At 39.4% G+C, this 25,786-nt stretch overlaps 1 pseudogene; it reads right to left on the reverse strand.

The window, feature by feature from the left end:
- Positions 1–25,786, reverse strand: part of LOC135636388 (threonine dehydratase biosynthetic, chloroplastic-like) — a 54,812-nt pseudogene that overhangs the window by 15,573 nt on the left and 13,453 nt on the right.

Consider the following 25,786-nt stretch of genomic DNA (forward strand, 5'->3'; position numbering starts at 1 on the left):
ATTAGATGCAGCAAAGGAGGGAGTTTGAGAGTCGATACAGATAGCGACAAGTCGACTTCCTTATATTGCGACCACTATGGGGTGATTACTCAAATAAGGGAACCCGGGTCTTATCAGAAGTGTTCTGAGGAGGTTCCAGCTTATAAGAGAGATCGTAACCCGAGGAGATGTAGCAGTGGAAAGAGTTCCATCCGAAGATAACATTGCAGATCCACTGACAAAGCCGTTGTCTCATTTTGTCTTTGAGCGTCACAGGGGTCTGATGGGGATCAGACACATAGGTGATTGGCTTTAGGTCAAGTGGGAGATTGCTAGTCATAGGTGCCCAGCAAGCCAATCACGTGAGTGATGGCACGTGTGACTTGATACAGAATCTTTTTGCTTATTATATTTTGGCGTATATCACTTTATAACTATTGCATAAATGCATATATATTGTGATGTCCTTGGATTTGTGCAATGGGAATCGGATCGTGATGAGATCACGATAATGAGACCGATTCACCTTTAAACACATATCCTAAATAATCCCGGTCATAGGTTACTCGAGAGGGACATCGTGATAACCGGATAGACTGGTGTGCTGTATACCCGTCCATATGATGGATGCAGCTGGTCTCATAGCTGCTCGTGTAGGGACACTAGGGATACAGTACAGGTGCTCATTGGAGAATGAGTTCACTGATTGATCCGCTTACGGAATGCTGGATGGTTGATGATGCCTTATTGTCAGACAACGATTCCGTAGTCCTAGTGGTGTATCTGGTTCTTAGACTTGAGACACCAAGGATGTCCTGTATGAGTGCTCCACTCTTTGATACCAGACTTATAGGTTTGGCTGTTCCCAGATCTAGTACAGCTGGTCATTGGGAGTGGTAGTCGACCTTACGAGGGCTATTGAGTGTCGATAGAGGATCATCCACTCTCGGCGTCATGAGAGGAATATCCTATGTGTTCTTGCTCAGACAAATCCCTGGCCAGGGTCATTCGGGTTGAGAGAGAAAGAGTTCTCCGGGAGAATCCGATTAGAGCGAGACTCGAGTAGAAACCGTATGGGTCTGACAGCACCATGCTCGATATACGGTCTCTGAGATATTAGATGGATGAGGGACTATAGGTACATGGTAACTGAGGACAGACAGGTCCAATGGATTGGATTCCCCTGTATCGTCTGGGGACTACGGCGTAGTGGCCTAGTACTTCCGTAGTCGATGAGTCGAGTGAATTATTACAGAGATAATAATTCACTGAGTTAGAAGGAGTTCTGACAGGTATGACTCACGGCCAGCTCGATATTGGGCCTAGAGGGTCACACACATATGGTAGGCATTGCGATGAGTAGAGGTTCGGATATGAGATATCCGACGGAGCCCTTGTCTTATTGGATGCAGATCCAATACCCACTAGGGAAAGGACCCATTAGGGTTTTGACACGGGATCTCTATAAATAGGAGGGATTCACAGCCTCATAGGCTAGAGTCTTTGCTTGCCCTTCCTATTCTCCTCTCCCTCTCCACCTCAGAGTAGGCCTGGAGTTTTGAGGAGCGTCGTCGCAACCCTGCTGTGTGGATCACCGCTAGAGAGGAGGACGCTTGACCTCCTTCACCCTCTCCTAAGGATCTGCAAGGAAACAGGGATATACGATCTCCCTAGGTAACACAATCTCTATACGCAGTTTTGTGCTTTTGCGGATTTTGCGCACCAATCTTCGCACGACGATGAACATCTTTTTGGGAATCGGGGATTTTTGTTTTCTTGTTCTTCCGCTGCGCATATGATGTCACCCCCCCTATGATTTCCCAACATCTACACCATATAAGATATGAGAAAGGAAGAAGCTTGATCTTAATGTTATTAAAATTTGGGGCTGCCTTGCCTACATTAAAAAGACAACCACGATAAGTTATAATCAAGGACGAAGCGATGCAAGTTCATGGGATACCCCAAGGAAACTTATGGGTATTATTTCTATTATGTCGAGGACCAAAATGTCTTTGTAGCTAAGAGAGCGGTGTTCCTTAAGAATGAACACATTCTTAGTAGAGATAGTAGGAGTGTGATAGAGTTGAGCGAGGTTAGAGAACCTAGCTCAAGCACCATTTCACAGCCCGAGTTTGTTCATGTACCTAGCACACAAGTTCCAACTTTATGTAGGTCCGATAGAATATCTCATTCTCTTAAGGGAATTATGGGATATATTAGAGGTAAGAATGTTGACAATATTGATCCTCAGATCTACGAGGAAACTACTACGAGTATAGACTCCGGGAAGTGGCAAGAAGTCATGAATTCTGAGATAGATTCTATGTACTCCAACAAAGTTTGGAACATAGTTAATGCACCCGAGGGTATTATATCCATCAATTGCAAGTGGATCTTCAAGAAGAAGATCAGAGTAGATAGAAAGCTAGAGACCTATAAAGTAAGGCGAGTGGCTAAGGGGTATTGTCAAAAGCAAGGTGTTGAATGACGAAACCTTCTCACCTATAGCCATGCTAAAATCCATCCAAATTCTATTGGCCATTGCAGCATACTGATTATAAGATCTGACAGATGAATGTGAAAACTGTATTCCTCAATAGCAACCTCGAGGATGAGGTATATATGATATAGCCTGAGAGATTTGTGTCTAAAGGCTACCCAAATAGGGTGTATAGGTTGCTTTGGTCCATTTATGACCTGAAGAAAGCTTCCCGAAGTTGAAAAATAAGATTTGATAAGGCGATTAGATCCTACGACTTTAATAAGAACAAAGATAAGCCTTGTGTATACAGAAAGGTAACCGGAAGTGCTACACCTTCTTAGTATTATATGTGGATGACATCCTAATCATTGTAAATGATGTAGGAATGTTATCTACAATAAAAGCTTGGTTATCTAGACACTTCTCCATGAAGGACTTGCTAGTCATAGGTGCCCAGCAAGCCAATCACGTTAGTGATGGCATGTGTGACTTGACACGCAGTCGTTTTGCTTATTATATTTTGGCATTTATCAATTTATATTGACTATTGCATATATGCATATATATATATATATATATATATATATATATATATATATATATATATATATATATATATATATATATATATATATATATATATATATATATATATATATATATATATATATATATATATTGTGATGTCCTTGGATATGTGCAATGGGAATCGAATCGTGACGAGATCACGATAATGAGACCAATTCGCCTTTAAACACAAATCCTAAATAATCCCGATTAGAGGTAACTCGAGAGGGACATAAAGATAACCGGACAAACTAGTGTACTATATACCCGTCCATATAATGGATGTAGCTGGTCTCATAGCTACTCGTGTGGGGACACTAGGGATACAGTTCATGTGTTCATTGGAGAATGAGTTTACTAATTGATCTGCTTACGGAATGTTGGATGGTTGATGATACCTTATTGTCAGATAGCGATTCCGTAGTTCTAGAGGTGTATCTAGTTCTTAGACTTGAGACCCGAGAAGAAACTGTATGGGTTTGACAGCACCATGCCCGGTATATGGTCTCTGAGATATTATATGGATGAAGTACTATAGGTATATGGTAATTGAGGATAGATGAGTCTAATGGATTGGATTCCCTTGTATCGTCTGGGGACAACGGCGTAGTGGCCTAGTACGTCCACAATCGATAAGTCGAGTGAATTATTATGGAGAGAATAATTCATTGAGCCAGAAGGAGTTCTGACAGGTATGACTCACGGCCAGCTCGATATTGAGCTTAGAGGGTCACACACATATGGTAGGAGTTACGATAAGTAGAGGTTCGGATATGAGATATCCGCCGGAGCCCTATCTTATTAGATATCCAATAAGCCCCTGAATTATTGGATCCCATGGATGAGATCCAATAAAAGCTCATGAGAGATTATTGGATAGAGATCCACTAATTTAATAGACTTGGGTAGTTGGATGAAGATCCAATACCCAATATGGGAGGATCTAGTAGGGTTAAGTTGACAGGGGACCTCTATAAATAGGAGGCATCTAGTGGTTCATAGGCCAGAGCTTTTGCTTGCCTCTCCTATTCTCCCACTCTCCACCTCAAAGCAGGCCTAGAGTTTTGAGGAACGTCGTCGCAGCCCTACTGTGTGGATCACCGCTAGAGAGGAGGGCACTTGATCTCCTTCACTCTCTCCTAGAGATCTGCAAGGATTTAGGGATATATGATCTCCCTATGCAACATAATCTTTACTATACGTGGTTTTCTATTTCGTAGATTTTGCACACCAATCTTCGCACGACAACGAACATCTCTTTGAGAATAGGTGCTTTTGTTTTTTGTTTTTCCGCTGCGCATGTGATGTTGCCCCCAAAGATTTCCCAACAGTGGTATCAGAGCTAGGTTGTTCGTGTGATAGATTAGTTTTAAACTGCGTGTGTTGTGTTTTGGAGATTCTTTTGATGTTAAAATCGTTGACGCAAAAGCGAGAAAGGGCATCAACTATTACTGCCCTCGCAGATGGTAGCTTGCTGACCTTTGCGTGCATGCAGCCACTGCAGTGGCAGCCTACTTGCAGCAGGCCTGTGGCCGGTGAGGAAGGGGTTGGCAGCCTGCAAGTGCCCCATCCGCGGGCGCTGCCTGCGACCACTTCGCTCGCATGGGCAGGCAGCGTAGGCAAGCTGGCCGGCTGCACACAACAACTGTTGCTATGCGCAGTTACAACCGTAGGGGGCCGACCGCCCGCAAGAAGAATCGCCTGTGGCGCGCAAGCGGTGGCACCAGCGGGCACTGCCTATGCGCACAACGCTCGCCCGCGGGCGAGCGACCGCTACTTGCAACGTCGACCGCAGGGGCAACCTGGTAAGACCTTAAAGTCTTATTGTAAAAGAAATAAAAGAAATGATAAGGCTTTGATACCAAATGATAAGACCCTAAGGTCTTATCGTGGAAGAAATGAGAGAAAAGGGAATGATAGTGATCGCTTCGAGGGGATCAGCCTCCTAAGGTTTATCCATAGAGTGGAATAACATTTCATTGATTAACTAATTAATTGATTGATTGATTGATTGATTGATTTTCCAAGATAAATGATTACATCACTATTTATACAGTTCCACCCATAGTCCACTAGGACTTAGACTCTAATAATAAATAAATATTAAATAAACTCTATTTGACTCTAACTGAATTAAACATACTCAATAAACATTATTGAAAAGCTTAGAAAATAAAGGGATCCTAATAATTTCGCCCCCTTCAAATCAGCGTTGTCCTCAAGGCTAAGCAACATCAAACCCGGGGAGCTTCTCTTTCAGCATTTCAATCATAGGCTATCTGTAACGTATCATAACCCGTTGATCAAGTAAGTATGGTCTCCACTTTTTGATAGTATAAGCAATATGTCGGTCTTTCAGTGTAGCAATCATTGTAGAAAACTTTTGGCCCTGTATAATCACTTTTATCTTTGAACATTTATTATCACAAGTGAAAATTTTTCCATCAACGATCTTTATTTCGAATTTATCATAACCTTCAATGTGGTGGGCCAATCGACCAACTGTTTTATTGTCTATAAAATTGTTAGTGCTACCAATATCAATCAAAACTATAATAAGCTAATGTTCCAGAGTTCCGTCAACTTAAATAGTTTGCGGGTTAGAGTAGTTGATTAATACATGCATTGTATGTATGGTAGATCCAACATCTTCATTAGAATTTATACCTTCATGATTAAAGTCCACATTCTTAGCTTTTGGTTCCTCTCCAATTTGTTCAATCATCATAAATTGCACTTGTTTACATCGGTGCTTCATACTCCACTTTTTATCATAGTACAAATCCCTTACCGATCTTTCCTTGCTATTTTTGTTCTTATGTAGATGTGCAAATGAGATCACAACTATCATAGTGCGAGGTTGACGAGCCTTAACTTCACACCGGATCTCTAGAATAAGCCCTTTAATAAATGTACCCAGAAGTTATCGGTCCGACCAATCTCTAGCTTGATTTGATAATCTTTCAAACCTACTCTGATATTCTAACACTATAGAAGTCTGACGAATTTTGGCAAGCTAGCAATCAACATTCTCATATTCGGATGGGCCAAAGCGAACAAGAAGCCCTCTTTTGAACTGCTCCCACGAAGGAACTTCGTGGAAAGTTTCATACCAATCGTACCATTGGATTGCATCTCCATCAAGCTAGATTGAGGCCACTTCTGCCTTAGATTCTTCTGGGGTTCTGTGAAAACGAAAAAAAATTTCTACCTAGAGATCCAACTAGTCGGATCCCCATCTTCCTATCATGAAAATTCTACCCTAATGCGTGGGTAGTTTGTGTCACCATCCTATGGCCCTTTTCCTGTACCTCCCAATCTATTCAATGTAGAACTTGAGCTCCCATCTTATTGAAACCCGTTAAAGTGCTCCAACAAGCTCTTTTTGAAATCATGAAGGGTTTCTTGTAGCTGATTCTCAATTCTGGTTTCCAACGCTTTCATTTGTGCTTTCACTGAGTTATCGACAGCCATTTCATACGATTGCAAGTCGGTAATCCCTAGTTCTTGTTTCTGATGTCTAGTCAAGGGCATCCGCACTGTAACTATGAAGCTACCGAGGAGGAAGAGGTGCTGTTATGTGTTTCAGTCGCTGCGTGAGATGAGAGCGTCGGGGGCTAGAAGGCGATGACTACAACTGTTGTGACTCACGGGAGCGATCGCTAAATAGTTAGGTTGAGGCTGCAATGATGGCATCCGGCAACTGCGGCAGAGCAAGGGAGAGGTTGAAGTGGCCGGGGTTGAGGTTACAGTGGAGAATAGGAATCGACGGTGGCACTGTGGGAACAAGGGCAATCAGTGATTTGCCCTGTTTCTATCACCATAGCAAGGGGCAGGCTATGAGGATCACGGTTGGGTGGTGAGCAGCATCATCACTGGCTGAGCAGTAGCAGCAACGGTGGTGGTAGCCGACGTTCGCGGCAACAAGGGGACCCACGACTGTGGTGCGATTAGAAACAAGGGCATCAAGGTGAGTTGCCTGTGTTTGCTTTGTTTCGTTTACAAAAGATGTAGAGTAAGGGGGAGCGGCGGCTGGGAGGCGAGCGACGGTCGTCACACGGGTGGCTGGCAGCGGTGGTGGGTCGACTGAGCGACGACGGCGCTCGAGGGGAAGAGTACTAGAGGTGGCGCGGCTGGTGGAGGCGCGGTTGGTGGAGGCGCGGCTGCGATCGATGAGGGGCCACGGTAACAGAGGAAGCTCTGTTTCTGCAACCACTGCAAGGAGGGGCTACGACAACCGGCGGCTGCGGCTGCGACCCAAGGGGGGGTGGCACGATGGCGGACTAGGGCAGCGTTGTCGACGGTGTTGAATATCGTATTTTGATGATGAAACCACTTGATATGTGTTTATGATTTAATCTGCATTTTGAGTGACGCAGGATGCTTCGATCAAGATGAGACAATTAAAGTAGGAGGAATTGACGTTGCGCTAGAGGAGAACACGTCAGGATATTGGACGGCAGAACGCTTTGGACGTCGGGCATCAGGCTAAGGAGAGCAGAATTGTGCCAAGGATATCGGGGTTGCGGAGGTCAACCACCGATTAGGCAACAAGCTGCAAGAGAGGACGATGCGCTGAAGAATCGGATGAAGCCCCAACCAATGACATGTCGGGCAATAGAATGTCAATTCATATTGTAATAATTGTCTAGATCATAGTACAGTTTTTGTTTGTGTGTGCAGGATTAACTACGATAACGATGAAGACATAAAGCGAAACAAAGTGCCGGAGTCAAGCGCGAAGGATTTGTTGCGAGTTTGAGAGTTCGACGGAAGTCCAAAGGTTCGTCAGGAATGCTGCCGGAACTAGCCGAGAATGAGTAGGGAGCTTGCCGAAGGGTTTTTCGGAAGCTCGCCGGAAGGTTCGTTGGAAGTTCACGGAGCTCACCGAGAAAGATCGGAGCTTACCGAAGAAGCTCGTTGGAACTTGCCAAGATCAAATCGTGAAGTCTAGGAGCTTGCCAGGAGTCCGCAAAATGGTTTCCGAGAGTTTATCGGAAGCTCGCCAGAAGAAGTCTTGACTTGTGGACTTTATAATAGCTTAGAAAATGTCTTTAAATTCGTATTTAGCATGTTAATGAGGGTTAGGATTTGGTGTTAATCCTATAACCCAAGTAGGGGCCAATTGGGCCCGAGTTCGGACTGGTTTGGGCCAAGTTTGGAGTCCAACTAGTGAGCTGAAATAGTGTAGGCGGTGACACTGCCAGATTAGGCGGTGGCACCGCCTAGAACCCGAGAACCAAGCGGTGGCACCGCCCAGCACCTGAGAGGTCCAACGGTGGCACCGCTAGCCTCGGGAACCCAAGAGAATTCAAAATTTGGAGCCCAAATTTGAATCCTCTTGGGGCATATAAATACCCCTCAATTCTCAGCAGAGAATACAACTTTTGAGAAGCAATTGATTGAGAGAAAGGTCTTAGAAAAGTCTTACCAAGTCTTGTTTTCAATTTGCTAGAGTGTTCACCTCCTTTTTTCTTGCTGAAAATTTGTAAGAGTGTGAACCGCTTGTAAAAAGTTGTAAGAGGGGTATTTGCCCTTCCCCTTCAAGAGATTTGCTAGTGGAAGGTGGGAGCCTTATCGAAGAGGGCCTCGCAAGTGGATGTAGGTCATTTGACCGAACCACTTTAAAATCGGCGTGATCTCTGGTTTGCATTTCATTATTACTATTTACATTACTACAAACCTTCTTACGTGCTTTATTTCCTCATTACCTTTGCTGCACACCTTTACGAATACGATTTTAAGTTAAGCACTTCCGAGTTTGATTTTTATCGTACGAAAGATTTTCCAAAACCAACGTTTTAATCCGCTGCACTAATTCACCCCCCCCCCCCCTCTTAGTGCTGCTCCGATCCTAACAATTGGTATCAGAGCCCGGTATTTCTCATTTCAGATTTATACCCGAGAGAAATGACTCTTCATGGCTTTCAAGAGGGCTTATCAGTTTTTCGTCCACCGTTGTTTAACGGATTGGACTACACTTATTGAAAAACTCGAATGAGAGTTTTCTTGATTTCTATGAATTACGATTTATGGAATATCATTGAAAACGGTTTTCAACTTCCCTCTAAACCGATGAACGAATGGTCGAATTTGGAGAAGAAGTATTTTCTTTAAACGCAAAGGCTATGAATGCATTATTTTGTGCTTTGGACAAAAATGAGTTCAATCGGATTTCTACATGCAAAACGGCTTTTGATATTTGGTGAACACTTGAAATCACGCACGAGGGAACTAGTAGAGTCAAAGACTTGAAAGTTAACATTTTATTGCATGATTTTGAGCTTTTTCAAATGCAACCAAACGAGACTATAGGCGACATGTACACCCGTTTCACGGATGTCGTCAATAATCTAAGAGTTCTTGGTAAATCTTTTTCGAATTTTGATCTCGTAAGCAAGATCTTAAGATCCCTTCTAAAAAGGTGGGATCCTAAAATAACCGCAATACAAGAAACAAAAGATTTAAATATTTTTCCACTTGAAGAACTAATTAGTTCATTGATGACATATGAAATGGTGCACAATACACATGATGAACAAAATCACCTTCCAAAGAACAGGAAGGATTTGGAACTCCGGACAAATGAATACCACTTGAGCGATAACTCAAGTGATGAGGACAATGATGATCTTGAACTTCGAACACTAAATCTTAATAAGTTTATTAAATAAAAATCTAAAATAAACAATGAACTTGAACGGAGGAAGAGACCAAAGAAGAGGAAGGCAACCAAGGATGAATCAAAAACTTCCAAAGGCGAAACGGCGAATTGGGCTTTGATGGGCTTCGACTACAAGGTAAGTAACTCAATTCTCTTGAATTATTTTGAAATTATTTGAAGTTTTTCATGAGTGCTTAATTTAGATAGTAGGAATAGGAAATAAAAAATTATTTTTCAAAAATTATATCATGTTTTTCTTTTTAGCATCTTTGAAAAATTAAAAATTTAAGCATAAAAAAAAATAGATTCACCTAAAAAGATAAATGTATGACTACAACAAATAACAAATGATTTTGGTTGAAAATACTTTATACTTAATGAAACCATCATTGATGAATATGCTTTATGTTTAATAGTTTCTTTGGCTTATATGCCCTTTCATGATAAACATTTTGAAAATAAATGAAATCATGTTTGATTTGAAGTAATGCATAATGATCATGCTTAATGATGCATTTTTTGATTTGACATAAAAGTGGCTTTAAAAATGATGTATGTTTTGATTTGACATAAATGAAATAGGCATGCTTATATAAAATAGTGAAGTGTCATGCTTGACAATTATATACTTAATGATGCATAAAGTTGTAATGAAAATATTAATATTTTTAATACTATGATTTGATGATTTTTTTGCATGACATTGTAAAGTTATATATAATGATGCATAATGATGAAATTGTGTAATAAAAATATTAAACATTTTGAAACCATGTTTTAGTGTCATGCATATTGATCATGCTTAATAATTCTCGAAATTATGCATGATGAATCTTAAGATTTATGGATTATTGATTGTTACTATAATGAAAGTACCTTATTGATCTTTGTTATAATAAATCTTACTCTTTCGGTTTTAAACATGATACATGTTTTTATTTGGCATAAATGAAATAAAATCATATGTTTTGAAATAATCTAAAAGAGGGAAACATTCTTGAAAATTATTTTGCTCAATCTTATTGATTTTGATGAATCCATTTGTATCATCTTTGTGAATCTCTTGGATTTTGATAATGATTTTGATGATTTAAATTTGAATAATTTTTTATCGAAATCACGATCTTGATCTCTTGAAATTTATAACATGAAATCCTTTATGAATCAAGATTGTTTTCTATTTAAAAGGAGATTTATCGAAATGTTTCATAGTCTTTTAGTATTCATGATCTTGATAATTATGTTTCGAAACTTTATGTAAACCAAGAATGTTCATCATGATTCTCTCTTTGAATATTTAAAGAGGAGAATTTTCTAGATGAATCATGATTTTGATGATTGAATATTTGATGTGCATGAATTGAGATCTTGTTTTCCTACTATTCTTTTTGCTATTCACCAAAAGGAAGATTAATTCTAATAAACCATGATATGCTATATGAATTTTATTGTATTCATGAAGTATTATCTCATCACTAATTTTTGTTTATATTCCTTCATGTGATGATATGAATGCATGAAACACTTATGATATGATTTTTTTATACAATTCCATGTATTCGTGAAATATTTATCTCATCACCCAATTAATTCCTCTTGATACTCCTAATGTGATGAAGTGAAATTATGCATGAAATACAAATGGGGAGAAGTTTTGATCATGGTAGGATATAATTTGACAAATTGATACCATCATGATATGAAACATTTATGATTTGCAATGATGTATGCAATACTTGTGCTTTCTAATTATGATGTGATGTATTACATATGATGTAAATCATGATTTAAAATACTATGAGTTATTGCAAAAATGATGTATTATAAATATTGATTGAATGTTTTGTATCATAAATACTCTAAATGATGAATGTTTGGTATCGTGATCAAAATGTTGACAAATAGTTAAAAATTTTAGTATCATGTATGATATCCTCATAATGTTGATCGATTTATTCAATATCGTGCATGAATGAATATAAGGTTTTTGAAAATGTGCATATTCTAATTTGAAAATATGATGATGCACAAATAAGATTGATACTTACCTTTGTCATAATTGATGTAAAGGGTCTTCCCTTCTTTTTGACAATAACAAAGGGGGAGATAGCTAGCTTGCACAAGTCAAGAAGATGCAAAAACTTGATTGCTAGCTTGCCTATCTTAAGTAACAAAGATTGCTAACTTACTTACTTCAAGAAGCAAAAGTTGTCTTCTTGAACATCACTATCTTGCTTATCTCAAGAAGCAAGACTTGCAACCCGCACATTACAATAGAAAGCAAGAATCGATAGCTTACACACTTCAACAAGAAAGCTATCTTGTATTTGCTTTCGAAATTTTTACTAGCTTGTATATTGCAAAACTTGCTCACTTTTTCAAACACTTTGCTAGCTTACACTTTGTAAACGAAGCGAAAATAGCACTTCTCAAAAGAGAAGAAAGAACTTACTATCTTGAACATCACAAAAATTTGCTACCTTGCATGATGTAAAATTTGCTAAGATCACTATCTCAAAAGAGTTGCTATCTAAAAAAAGGCAAATACGCTATCTTGCCTATCTCAAAATACAAAACATGCTAACTTATTATGGAAGCAAAATTGCTAGCTCAAACATTGCAAAAGAAGCAAAAATTTGCTAGCTTGCAACTTGCATATCATGAAAAATGCTAGCTTGTAGTCTAAAGAGAAGCAATTAGTTGTTATCTCAAGAAAAGTAAACATGCTAAACTTACACATCTTTAATTGCTAGATTGTATGATGATAAAATTTGATACTATTTTTTTCATGCAATGTATGGAACTTTTTATCTCTAAACACATAAGAGTAGGAAATTCTCCTTTTTGTTGATGACAAAGGGGGAGAAGTATGATGACATGACATGTTATGCATAAGTTTATGATGACATGTTGCTTGGAATCTTGAATCCAAGAGTTTCTATCAATAAGCCATATTGATAGGGGGAGTTTGTTTAAATTCCGGGAGTTAAGGATAACTCCGTCATCAAGTGGTTATCATCATCAAAAAGGGAGAAATTGTTGAATCTCGTATTTTGATGATGAAACCACTTGATATGTGTTTATGATTTAATCTGTGTTTTGAGTGATGCAGGATGATTCGATCAAGATGAGACAATTAAAGCAGGAGGAATTGACGTTGCGCCGGAGGAGAACACGTCAGGATATTGGACGGCAGAACGCTTCGGACGTCGGGCATCGGGCTAAGGAGAGCAGAATTGTGCCAAGGATATCGGGGTTGCGGAGGTCAACCGTCGATTAGGCAACAAGATACAAGAGAGGACAATGCGCTGAAGAATCGGACGAAGCGCCAACCAATAACGTGTCGGGCAACAAAATGTCAATTCGTGTTGTAATAATTATCTAGATTGGAGTAGAGTTTTTGTTTGTGTGTGCAGGATTAACTACGATAACGATGAAGACATAAAGCGAAATAAAGTGCCAGAGTCAAGCGCAAAGGATTTGTTGCGAGTTCGAGAGTTCGACGAAAGTCCGAAGGTTCGTCAGGAATGCTGCCGGAACTAGCTGAGAATGAGTAGGGAGTTTACAGAAGGGTTTTTCGGAAGCTCGCCGGAAGGTTCGTTGGAAGTTCGCGGAGCTCACCGAGAAAGATCGGAGCTTACCGAAGAAGCTCGTTGGAACTCGCCAAGATCAAATCGTGAAGTCTAGGAGCTTGCCGGGAGTCCGCAGAATGGTTTCCGAGAGTTTATCGGAAGACCGCCGGAAGTTTGCCGGAAGCTCGCTAGAAGAAGTCTTGACTTGTGGACTTTGTAATAGCTTAGGAAATGTCTTTAAATTCGTATCATTAATTAGGGTTAGGATTAGGTGTTAATCCTATAACCCAAGTAGGGGCCAATTGGGCCCGAGATCGGACTGGTTTGGGCCAAGTTTGGAGTCCAACCAGTGAGCTGAAATAGTGTAGGCGGTGGCACCGCCTAGAACCCGAGAACCAAGCGGTGGCACCATCCAGCACCCAAGAGATCCGGCGGTGGCACCGCCGGACTGGGCGGTGGCACCGCCATCCTCGGGAACCCAAGAGAATTCAAAATTTGGAGCCCAAATTTGAATCCTCTTGGGGCGTATAAATACCCCTCAATTCTCAGCAGAGAATACAACTTTTGAGAAGCAATTGATTGAGAGAAATGTCTTAGAAAAGTCTTAGCAAGTCTTGTTTTCAATTTGCTAGAGTGTTCACCTCCTTCTTTCTTGCTAAAAATTTGTAAGAGTGTGAACCGCTTGTAAAAAGTTGTAAGAGGGGTATTTGCCCTTCCCTTCAAGAGATTTGCTAGTGGAAGGTGGGAGCCTCATCGAAGAGGGCCTCGCAAGTGGATGTAGGTCATTTGACCGAACCACTTTAAAATCGGCGTGATCTCTGGTTTGCATTTCATTATTACTATTTACATTACTGCAAACCTTCTTACGTGCTTTATTTCCTCATTACCTTTGCTGCACACCTTTACGAATATGATTTCAAGTTAAGCACTTTCGAGTTTGATTTTTTTCGTACGAAAGATTTTCCAAAACCGACGTTTTAATCTGTTGCCCTAATTCACCCCCCGACCCCCCCCTCTTAGTGCCACTCCGATCCTAAAAGACGGTAGAAGTGGCGATGGGGTGGTCCGCTGGCTGGGATTGACGAGGGGTTGCGGCAACAGAGGAAGCTCTATTTCTGCAACCGCTGTAAGGAGGGGATGCTGCAACCGGCGACTGTGGCTGCGACCCAAGGGGGGTTGGGCAGCACGATGGCGGACTAGGGCAGCGTCGCCGATGGTATAAGCGGCGATGGGGTGATCCGCTGGATGGGAAACGGCGCCGGCAGTCCTTCTCGCTCGAGCCAGATGAGGAAGCGAGGAGGCGAGGTAGCTGGCCGGGTGGGGGCAGCGGCGGCGGCGGTGGCTGCTGGCTGGGCAACAGCGGCGGCAGTGGTGGTCCCTCGGTCGGGAAGCAACGGCGGCGGGTGGGCTGGCCGGAAGCAGGGGTGGCTGTGGCTTCTTCTTCTTTTTTTTTTTTTCCCCCGAAGATGAAGATAACTAAGGGGGTAGCAGTGGTGGTGGCGGCTGCTGGTTGGACAGTAGTGACGGCGGTGGAGAAGTGGCAACGATGGTCGCTGACCAAGATGCATACGTTCCTTCTTGGTTGAGAAGGATCGGTGTTCGTTGGTGTCGGCTTCACCCTTCCTCACACAAATTTCTTTTTTTAACTTTTTTTTATATCTACGACAACACTATAGCGAAAATGCTAAGGATCGCCGCTCTGATACCAAATGATAAGACCCAAAAGTCTTATCATAAAATGCTCTAATACCAAATGGTAAGACCCTAAGGTCTTATCGTAAAAGAAATGGAAGAAATAGGGATGCTCTGATACTAAATGGTAAGACCCTAAGGTCTTATCATGGAAGAAATGGGAGAAAAGGGAATGATAATGATCGGTTCGAGGGGATCGGTCTCCTTGATCGCTTCGAAGGGATCGGCCTCCTAGGGTTTTGTCATAACACTGAATAATATTTTATTGATTGATTCCCCAAGAGAAACGATTACATCACTATTTATAGAGTTCCACCCAGAGTCCACTAGGACTTGGACTCTAATAATAAATAAATATTAAATAAACTCTATCCGACTCTATCTGACTTAAAAATACTCAATAAACATTATTCAAAAGCTTTGAAAATAAAGGGATCCTAACACAACCGCCCACATGGGCGACGGCTGTTGAAGCAGCCCCCACGGGCAGAACCGTTTGCAAGGGGGCTCGCCCGTGGTGATGCCCAACCACAGGGGAGGCACCGCCCGTGGGCGAGTCGCCCGCAAGCAGGGGCAGTGCCCCGCCCCCACCATACAACCCGTCGCCGGTAAGGTGGTGCTAGTGCCGGTAGTAGTAGGGGAGAGGAAGAAAGGGGCTTAGGGTTTTCTAGGCAAAATATAGTTTTATCCCTTGGAATTTAAGAAATTCTAGTTCTGTCTTTTTATCTAAATTATGAAAATACCCCTTAGAATTTAGAAAATTCTCTGTATGTCCCTGATTTCAGAAAATATTAATTAATTAAACTATTTAATTGATTTTTTTATATTATTTAGTAGTCCTACATTATGATGATTTATACATATGATGTATGATGTGTGGACGGATGATCATGGACCATGTGATGTGTGTACTTGTGATTATTATTATTGGGGCCTATGAACCTTCATTATATTTCTCGTTTATTATCAGGCCTGCGTGCCTATGATTAAGTTGTAATCACACGAGGAGGCGCAACGGGAGCGTGGATGCAATAGCGGGACATACGAGACGGATGATCGCGATGCATGAAGATGCAACGAGATGTCAATGGAACCGATGAGGACGAGATGGACGATCACAGGGCATGGAGATACACCGCTGCACACATAGATCTTGATGTAAGTGATTAGGCCCATTGGCTGGGGCCTGATCACATTAGGTTGTAGTCCATGATCATCTGGTGTGATTGCTTATACACCTACTATATGGTGTTGACTTAACCGAACATCATGGTTGGCCAAGTCCCTCAAGACCATGGTGATTCGGAGGCCGATCGGGATGGGAATCACAAGGAGTTGTGATCAGCAAGAGTTGCCTACCTTTCGGGCTTAGTGTGATCGGTCGAGTCCTTCGAGGTTACACTAAGATGCTGATTGGATCTTGATCCCCACTAGAAGTCTGCCGAAGACTTCTGTTTCATGTGCTGAGTGTGTCGTGTGACTCGCTAGTAAAATAGTGGGAGCATATTAAGATAGAAGTCCATATCTTGATTGTTTATTGTTTGTAAAATCTACATGTTATTTATTTATACTACATCTTTAGTTTCAGAAAATATCGATTTCAAATCCCTTACATAGCATACTTGATGTCAACCGCCTCACTGGTCCAAATTATATGGATTAGCTCCGTAACTTGAGAATTATTCTCACTGCGGAGAAAATTGCATACGTCCTTGATGTAGTAATGCCTACGCCTAAGGAAGGGGCAAGCGAGGATGAGATCGTTCGCTACGTGATGTATATTAATGACTCCACTCTTGCTTAGTGTTTACATGTTGGGCTCTATGACTCCTCAGTTACAGAGACAACATGAAAAGATGGATGCCAGATCCATATTACTACATGTTCGTAAACTGTTTGAGGAACAGGCAAGGACTCAGAAATATGAGATATCCAAGAGCCTCTTCCGCGTTAGGATGACTGAGGGGACACCAGTTCAAAACCATGTCCTAAAGATTATTGAGTGGATGGAGAAACTCGCAGGTCTAGGAATGGTCCTAGATGATAACTTGTATGTGGACATTGTGTTTCAATCCCTACCAGATTCCTTTTCATAGTTCATAATCAATTTTAATATGAACAAGCTTGAGGTGACTCTCCTAGAGCTCCTTAATATGTTGAGGGAGGTAGAGAGCACTATCGAGAAAGAGAAGCAAATTCTCTACACTAGTGAGACTAGAAAGAAAAGGAAAGCAGAGAAGTCCCTTAAGAAGGGCAAGGGTAAGGACAGACCAGGTAAAGCAAAGGTTACTAAGAAAGACCCGGCAAAGGACAAAGGCTAGTGCTTCCATTATGGCAAAGATGGACACCGGAAGAGGAACAGCAAAGAGTACCTTGTAGAGAGGGCGAAACAGAAGTTTGGAGAAGCTTCAGGTATATTCATGATCAGTCTTCATTTGTCAAACTATTATGATAACATATGGGTATTGGATACCGGTAGTGCTTATCATATATGCAATTCGTTGCAGATTCTAGCAAAGCCTTAGAGATTCATGAGAGGAATATTGCATAATGGTTTATTTATGCTAGACACTACTCCACATATCATGAATGTAAGTGTGTCTAAGAGGAAACGAGATGAGGTGAACAGTGCATACTTGTGACATTGTAGGCTAGGTCACATCCATGAGGGAAAGATTCAAAAATTACTAAAGGATGGATATCTATATTCATTCGACTATGAGTCATATGCAACTTGCAAGCCTTGCCTTTGTGGAAAAATGACCAACAAATACTAGCAGGCCATAACATGCAGCGGAATTAAATGGAATCACAATCAAATAGAACACCATGATATACGTAAAAAACCCCTCCAATGTGAAGAGTAAAAACCACAGGACAAACTAGAGATAATCCATTATAAGAATAATGAATATGCAAATCTCAATCTCTTGCCCAAAACCCTAGCAACAATCACAAGATAATAACTTGGATATGAGGATCACATCACTGTGCATAAAATTCTAAATCCTCCCTAATTCTCTTCAAGTAATCACAGTAAGAATCTACTGTAGATTTGATCTAACCTGAGATGAGAATACTGTTGGATGATTGAGAACAGTCTCTCTGCATTATCCTTGTTTTCTTTCCTTTTTTTCTCCTTGGATTTCTATATTTTTCTTCTCCTTTTTGCTACTACGAGGATCTCACCTACTACCCTCGTTGCCCTATTTATGTCTATTTTCGTAACCATATACCCCCCTAATATGAATTAGGGTTAAGTTAAGAAAAAAGATAGGTTGTCAACTGTTCAAGCCTACTATGGACTGAACCATGCGCGGTCGCGCTTAGCACTAAAAACCATCATAAATATCCTTTTCCAGATATCTATATATGAAATTTGTGGATTAGATTCTTTCGTATTTATCATATTTCTCTTTTATCAAGGAAGATAAATATCATAAATATTTATACTTTTCCAAGAATAAATTTGAAATTTTAAACTCGATATTAGAACAACTGAAATTGGATCCAGAAGATGCCATTTGACTGAAAGAAGATAATGTAATTTATCTCTCCACTTGATGCTCTACAATCTATATGGTTTCTCTACGATCTGGTTAATAAAATCAAATGAATTACTACTGTTTCAGTTAGAAATGGCCTAAAAAGTTTTATAGAAAAAAATCTTCCTACTAAGCTGATGATGGACTTGATCTGACCCATGGCCCTGCAGACCTTGTTCAGGCATAGTCGAGGTCCAGACTTGCTCGGCTGCAAGTCCTTTACAACAGCTGTACATCCCTTCAGTACCCCTGTTGGTGTTCTGCTGACAATCCAACCACCAGCATTATATCTCTTATGGAGCTCCCTGACACGAACCACAGGCCCTTTGGTTGATGCTTGCCACCACTGCCTCCGTATCTGTCCAAGGCTCTCGTCCTCCAGCCATAATTGAATGTCCAGCTGCACCCATTGACCGTACTTGCCTGATATCATGATGAAGGTGGGGCCTTCTGGTTGCTGAGGTCTAGCAGCGGCACAGCTGAGCCAATAACAGTGGAGCAGTTGCAAAGGCAGAAAGCAGTGGTGTGGGGGAGGTGCTGTTCCATCCTTCAACGGAGATGTACATCAGCATGGCAGTGATAATGGTGTAAGAGTGCGATGATGGGTAACAGCCATCATCATGATCATCGTATCTCTCTCTCTCTCCTTGTTGTCTTCTTTCGATTTACTAATCTAACCAAACTTGCGTCTGAGTCGAGCTGAACCGGGCTAAGGCCGAACCAACTACAGAATTGAAACTGCTGCTTTCTACCACAAATGAGGTGAATCATAAATCATGCCTTTCCTCCGAATTACTTATTACAAATGGGTGTTCCTTGTGCCATGTGGAACGTGTCACCCTATTACATAGTACAATAAATGTATACATTTGCATATATATATATATATATATATTGAAAACACACATGCAATTGAACAGACATTAGGACATAAGTTGAAACACTAATCTAATTGACAAGTCTCAAAAAGAATTCAAACCAACAAATATCATATACGGTAAACCCATATCCAGACCCAGAAAATATACATTCTGATAGAGGAAGTGACTTGTTGATATGGCTAGTTTGCTTCAATTGCCATTTTGGCAAGCAGGGATGGAAAAAGGCAACCAGCCAGTTAAAGTTAAATATGACATGCTACCTTTATGTGATCCTAATTGTCTCGAGTGATTGGAGAACCAAAAAATAGATAGAGAAAATGAGAGGCTGTGTCATCTCAGTTTTTTTTTTTGGATCTTTTGGAACTCAGGAGAAGAAGAGAAAAAGTATTTCCCAGTATCATAGTAAAGGACAGAACCAATCTCTGAAGGATGATTCATGGAAAATAAATATTTTAGACACATCCACAATCTTATAAAACTTCATCTGTTGTGAAACCTATTCCATTCATGCAATACTTCTCCAGCTTTGCTATCTCTTTGCACCCTTTACGCCTCCCCCCTTCTCTTTTCTGTATTACATAATTCTTGTCCTCTACGTAGTAAGTTTGATATTCTTACTGTCTTTTGCCTCAGAAGAAAAGAAAAGAAAACTTCACATCATCTATTTGTTCTCTTGCAAAAGTGTAGCATCAGCTTAAGCCAATAGGGTAATCCCAAGCGTATTAATACCCAAGTAACTTATGAAGTATCTGAGATGATCCTTTGTCAAGTCATCGTTAGTAAGATTGATGATACGAAAGTCAGTATGAAGTCCGACACTGCAAATATCAACTTCCAATTGCCTTTAACAAAAGAAGCAAAACATCTTAACACCACACAAGGTGCAAGACCATATGTAAACAAGATATCCAAGGAAAGGAAGAGTGAGCTAAAATAATAAAAGATGAATTGTGATGTGCTTTTTACTTTCCATATGAAAATCCTGTTGATATTATTTTTCTAAGTCTAAAATTGACATCAAGATTTTTCTTGCCTGTAAAGAACAAAAGCATCTTCTCTACGTGAATTATATCTGTATTTGAACTCTGTAAATATTCATAGAACCTACCTGCAAAGGTTTTCTGTGTTTATAAGAAAAGCATTGATCATTAAAAATAAAGTAGATTGAGGTAATTCTGCAGAATACCAGTTTACAAAATGTCTTAAAAATCCCATGCTCTCTGGTAGAATGGCTGCAAATACAGTCTCTCGTTTCCGACCAACATCAGCAACTTCTGTTACCAACCTTAGCCTATCAAAGTTCATGTTTGCTCCAACAACATTTGCATCCTTCAAACCACAGAATTTGCAGTATGCTTCTGCACCAGCTAGAGAGAAAGCACTCGCTGGTTCTATAATGCTCCTTTTCTCCTCAAACATATTCTGTATCGGAATGTAAACTTTTAGTAATCCAGCATCAATTAATTATTTTGAAAGTCTGCACTGCTGGAAAGAGAGCCAAAATTCAACAAGTGGCAAGAAACTAATGTTCAAAGTGATAGGAAGTTGAAATAACATGAAGAATAATAACACAAGCATCGAGGATTAAGAAATTGTCTTATGTTGACCCTCCTGTACAGACCATAAGAGGCTTGACGGCCAAAAATATAATTTAACTTAACAAGATCAATCAAGGTCTCATAATTTGATAGTATACAATTGTTAAAAATACATCACCTTGATAGATGCACAAATAGCATCATGACAGACAAGAACCACTCCATCAACTAATTCCCTGCACAAACGAAAGGTCTCTTCTCCCACATCTTTAACAGCCACACCATCTGCAAATCCACCTACTTCCTCTAGCATGGTCCTCTGCCCATGATGTAAAGACAATGCCATTGCATTTGTATCGGATGGTTCAACTCCAATTATCTTCACCTGGAGAAGTGAACAAGTCAAATATGACACCAAGGATCACCATCAAATAAAAAATTAACTATATTTTAATAATATCCTAAAAGAAGCGATGAGGATAGTCTTATAAGATTATTAGACACAAATTCATCTTGAAGTATTCCTGTAAGTATGCCTAAGCAGACAGTACGAACAATGAAAGCTTCAAGTAAGCCACATACAATCTGAGTTAAGAGTAACCTTAAGTCTAAAACTTTGCGAGTTTGCTGTCCTGAACTGGCACAAGATTACATAAAATATCATATTATTGTATAAGTTATAAAATGCACAGCCAAGAAAGATATTAATTTAGTTATTCAATAGCTTATGAGTCCTAATATAAAAGTAAAGGTTAAGGTTCCTCATGTAGTTTTAGTCATGGTTAAGCCCTTATGGTTTATTTATATTTAAAATAATCTCTATAATTTTAAAAATAAAACATATAAGCTCCTTCCGTCAAGTCTGAGTTAACATATGTTAAAATCTGCTTACGTGACATGCTGACTTACAATAAACTATTAATATAAGGACATATAATTTAGTGGTAAGATTCATTTAGCCCTTATAGTTTTGGCCACGAAACTTTTAAGCCCATATGATTTTACTCGTATCTAAAACAATCCCTATATTTTAAAAAACATAGCATATAAACCCCTCCCGTCAAATATAAGTTAATAGATATTAAAATCTTGCTTATGTGATATATAAACCATTAATATAATGACATGTATAATTTAAGTTTAAAAAAATAAAGACCTCCGTCAACGGCGAGAGGAGGTATCTTTGTGGAAGCGACCACCAGCAACAGCATCGAACCGTTGTTGCCTAGTAGGGTGCTGTATACATGCAATCTCTCCCGTGCTGACAACAAGCTCAGGAGCTTTCAATCCTACCTTAGGTGGATGTGCATCGACCAGTCCGACACTAGGCATACAGTGGTCTCCTTGTCTCTCTTCCTCCTTCTAAGCATCTTCATCCCCATCGCCTCCTACTTCGTCCTCTCCTGCACCCTCACTCGTCGTGCTTACGACATGATGATCTAGCTCTCCCTCACCTATGCCTCCGACCTCTCCTACCTCTATTTCTTCGCCTTCAACCACTTGATAGAAACCTCATTTTTTTAACATAAATTATACGTATTATTATTTTAATAATTTATTATAAGTCAGCATGGTATATATAGAGGAACCATTTACCCTGGCCATTTTTGACACAACTCTATTTAGCCAAATGGTAGAATTAAATTTACAGTTAAAATGAAACCATCTTTTACCATATGAAACTATGCTTTTCACATAGAGATAAATTCAGTCTTTATAACTAGGATGTTTCTTGATCTACCATGGAATAGAAGCCCAAAGCATACATATCAGTAGACCAAAATAGGAAAATTGAATGAGCTTAATAGTGCAATTTGATTTCACTAGAATAAGAATTGAAACTCTTAAAATATAGAAGTATTTCAAAATGATCAAGAAATACTGTGAAAGAATATCAAAATAGTATCATGATGGAACTTCTTAGTGAGGAACCATACTTGAAGAAACATATCAAAACTATCCACAAGCAGGCCTTTTCAAATTTTTTTTTTCCTTACTTTAGTTTGGAAAAAGAAAATTCTAATCTATACTTGGCTTAGTGAAATATATACATGTGCTCAACCAACCACTAGTTTCAATCACAATGTGCTACTCCCTTTAGATTAAATATGCATGATTTACTCTTTAAGACAGAAAAAGTGAGATGCCTGATTAGCACCGACACATACAGAACTTCATTAAATTCAATTTAGGGTCACATCAAATTTTGAATTTTGATAAATAAAACATATAATATTGTTGCAATGTGTTCCAACCACGGGCATATTCATTCCTGCCAGTCCCAGGTGTTGCTTGGTCTTGTTTGGCTTTAGATCAGAACTTTGACTATCAAAGAGACCAAAAGAGAGGTCAGAAACTCTTGGTATGGTTAATGTATGACATGGACAACCTGTGTGCTTGATAATTCAGCCTATTCAATCAAGAAAGAATCCACCAAGGTGAAAGTAATTTTTAGATTCAAGTATGATAAGTTTAGCACATACCTAATGGAATAGGGGTGGGAAAAGATTTCCCAACTACTCCGGAATGAGATACAAAGGGAGAGGGCTGACCTTTTCAATCTCTCTACTAGAATTAGATTAGGCTATCTACCATTCATTTTCTTTTGACAGGTTTCTGTAATTACTTTTACTATCTATTCCAAGGAGTTTTTAGAATATGTTCTTAGTCTATTTGGAGTCTAAGAGGCCTAGTATGCTTATAATATAGACTAAGCAAGCTGCTTACCTATTAGTACAGGCATTTTGAGAGTTTTAGATGTCTTATTTTGCAAGATTATACATATCCAGCAGACATTATAGTAACCCAAGAGGCTACTTTTGGATATAATTTCTTTATGCAATTAATTATGTGGTGTTCCAGTACCAATCCTAGTCTCTATTTTGTCGTAAGGCCTTCTCTCCTTAAGTTGCTATAACTCCGCTAGGAGGGTTATATCCTGTTAAATAGTCTATATAACCATAAATAACTAAGCATTTAAGAATAAAATACTCTTTGTTAATACTTCTTGATAACCAGTTAAGTAGTGTTGGGTCTAGCCCAGCCAGCTCGGACAATTGAACCTATTAAGCCCAAATCAATAATTAAAAGAAAAAAAAAAGAAAAATGTGAGATAGATAAATCAGAAAGAGCACGTGTGTGCAGGTGAGCGTGCAGCGAGCGACCACGCTAAGAGAGAAAAGAGGAGAGATGAGAAGAGAGAAAGATTAAATTTCAGTTTTCTGTTTGATGATCGGTGGCTAAACTTTATCAGTTTTGGCCCAAATTTTATATGGAGAATCCTTGTAGCAAACTCTACAATCTTAACGATGTTGATCTACAATTTACCCTCTCTAACGATGTTGATCGTGTTATCATTATTATTGATAGTGAAAGTTTGAGGTGAACTACGGTCCCGTGGTTTTTCTCACATTAGGTTTTCCACGTTAAAAGATTTAGTCTCACTATGTGATTGATTAATTGCTCTATTGTTTATACTGTGCTGGTTGATATTTCCATTTGGATATCAAGTTGATATTTTGATGAGGAACCCATTTTGATACACAAAGAGGGAAAAGAATATTCCGCTTTAACAAGTTTTTTCCCAACAAGTGGTTTCAGAGCAACAGGTTGTTTGGTGTTAGTTTTTCTTATGTGATTGAAATGAAGTAGTTAGATGGTATGATTAAATTGAACTCATCATATTATTCCACTTGGAGGCGTCTAATGGAAGATTTGCTATATTACAAAGATTTGTATAAGCCTATAAAGGTTAAAGATAAACCTTCTACTATGGACGATGAAGAATGAGAAGTTCAACATAGAAAAGTCATTGCCTATATTAGAAGATGGATGGATATAAACTTGCATGAGCATATTTTAGATGAAACCAGAGCTGATGTTGTTTGGCAAAGGTTAGAAAATCTCTTTACGAAAAAGACAATAGGAAATAGAATTTTTCTCCTCAGAAGACTTGTAAATTTGAAGTATAAATATGGTGGTACTATTGTTGAGCATATAAGCCTATTTCAGAGTCTTACAAACAAGTTGGTTGCTATGAAAATGAATATAGATGATGAGATGCAAGGATTATTACTTCTCAACTCTTTACTAGAAAGTTGGGAAACGTATGTAGTGACTATTTGCAACTCCACGCTAGAGGGAACTCTAACTATAGATATGGTTAAAGATAATTTGCTAAATGAAGATGCAAGAAGGAAAGAACATGGTGAATTTTCTTCTAGTACATTTATTACTGAAAAACAAGAAAGACGTGGAAGAATTCATAATAGAAACCCACATTGATATAGAGGAAGATCTAAGTCTAGAAAAGATATCAAATGTTTTCACTATAACAAGCTAGGTCACATGAAGAAAGAGTGTAGGTTTTGGAAGCAAGAATAGAATCAAATGAAGAAAAATGAGAAAAAGACCAATACAATTGCTGTTGAAAGTAATATCACTATTGTTTGTGATGATGGTTGTGTCAGTCTTGTAGCTCAAGACAATAACTGGGTAATTGACTCTGGTGCTTTATTTTATATCACTTCTTATGGTAATTTTTTTAGATCTTACACTGTTGGTGATTTTGGTAATATCATAATGGGAAATAGTGGTACATCTAAGATTATGAGTATTGGAGATATTTGTTTGGAGACCAATATTGGGAGCAAATTGATACTTAAAGATGTAAGACATATTCCAAATATTCGTCTTAACTTGATATCTATAGGTAGACTTGATGATGAGGGCTTTGCACACTATTTTAATGAAAGCAAATGGAAACTCACTAAAGGTTCTCTGATTGTGGCAAGAGGAAAGAAACTTAACTTTTTCTATGTTATGGAAGCTAAGCTACACAAAGGAAAGATTAATGCAATTCAA

Source organism: Musa acuminata, chromosome BXJ3-4 (assembly GCF_036884655.1).
Source record: "Musa acuminata AAA Group cultivar baxijiao chromosome BXJ3-4, Cavendish_Baxijiao_AAA, whole genome shotgun sequence".
NCBI classification, from domain to species: domain Eukaryota; kingdom Viridiplantae; phylum Streptophyta; class Magnoliopsida; order Zingiberales; family Musaceae; genus Musa; species Musa acuminata.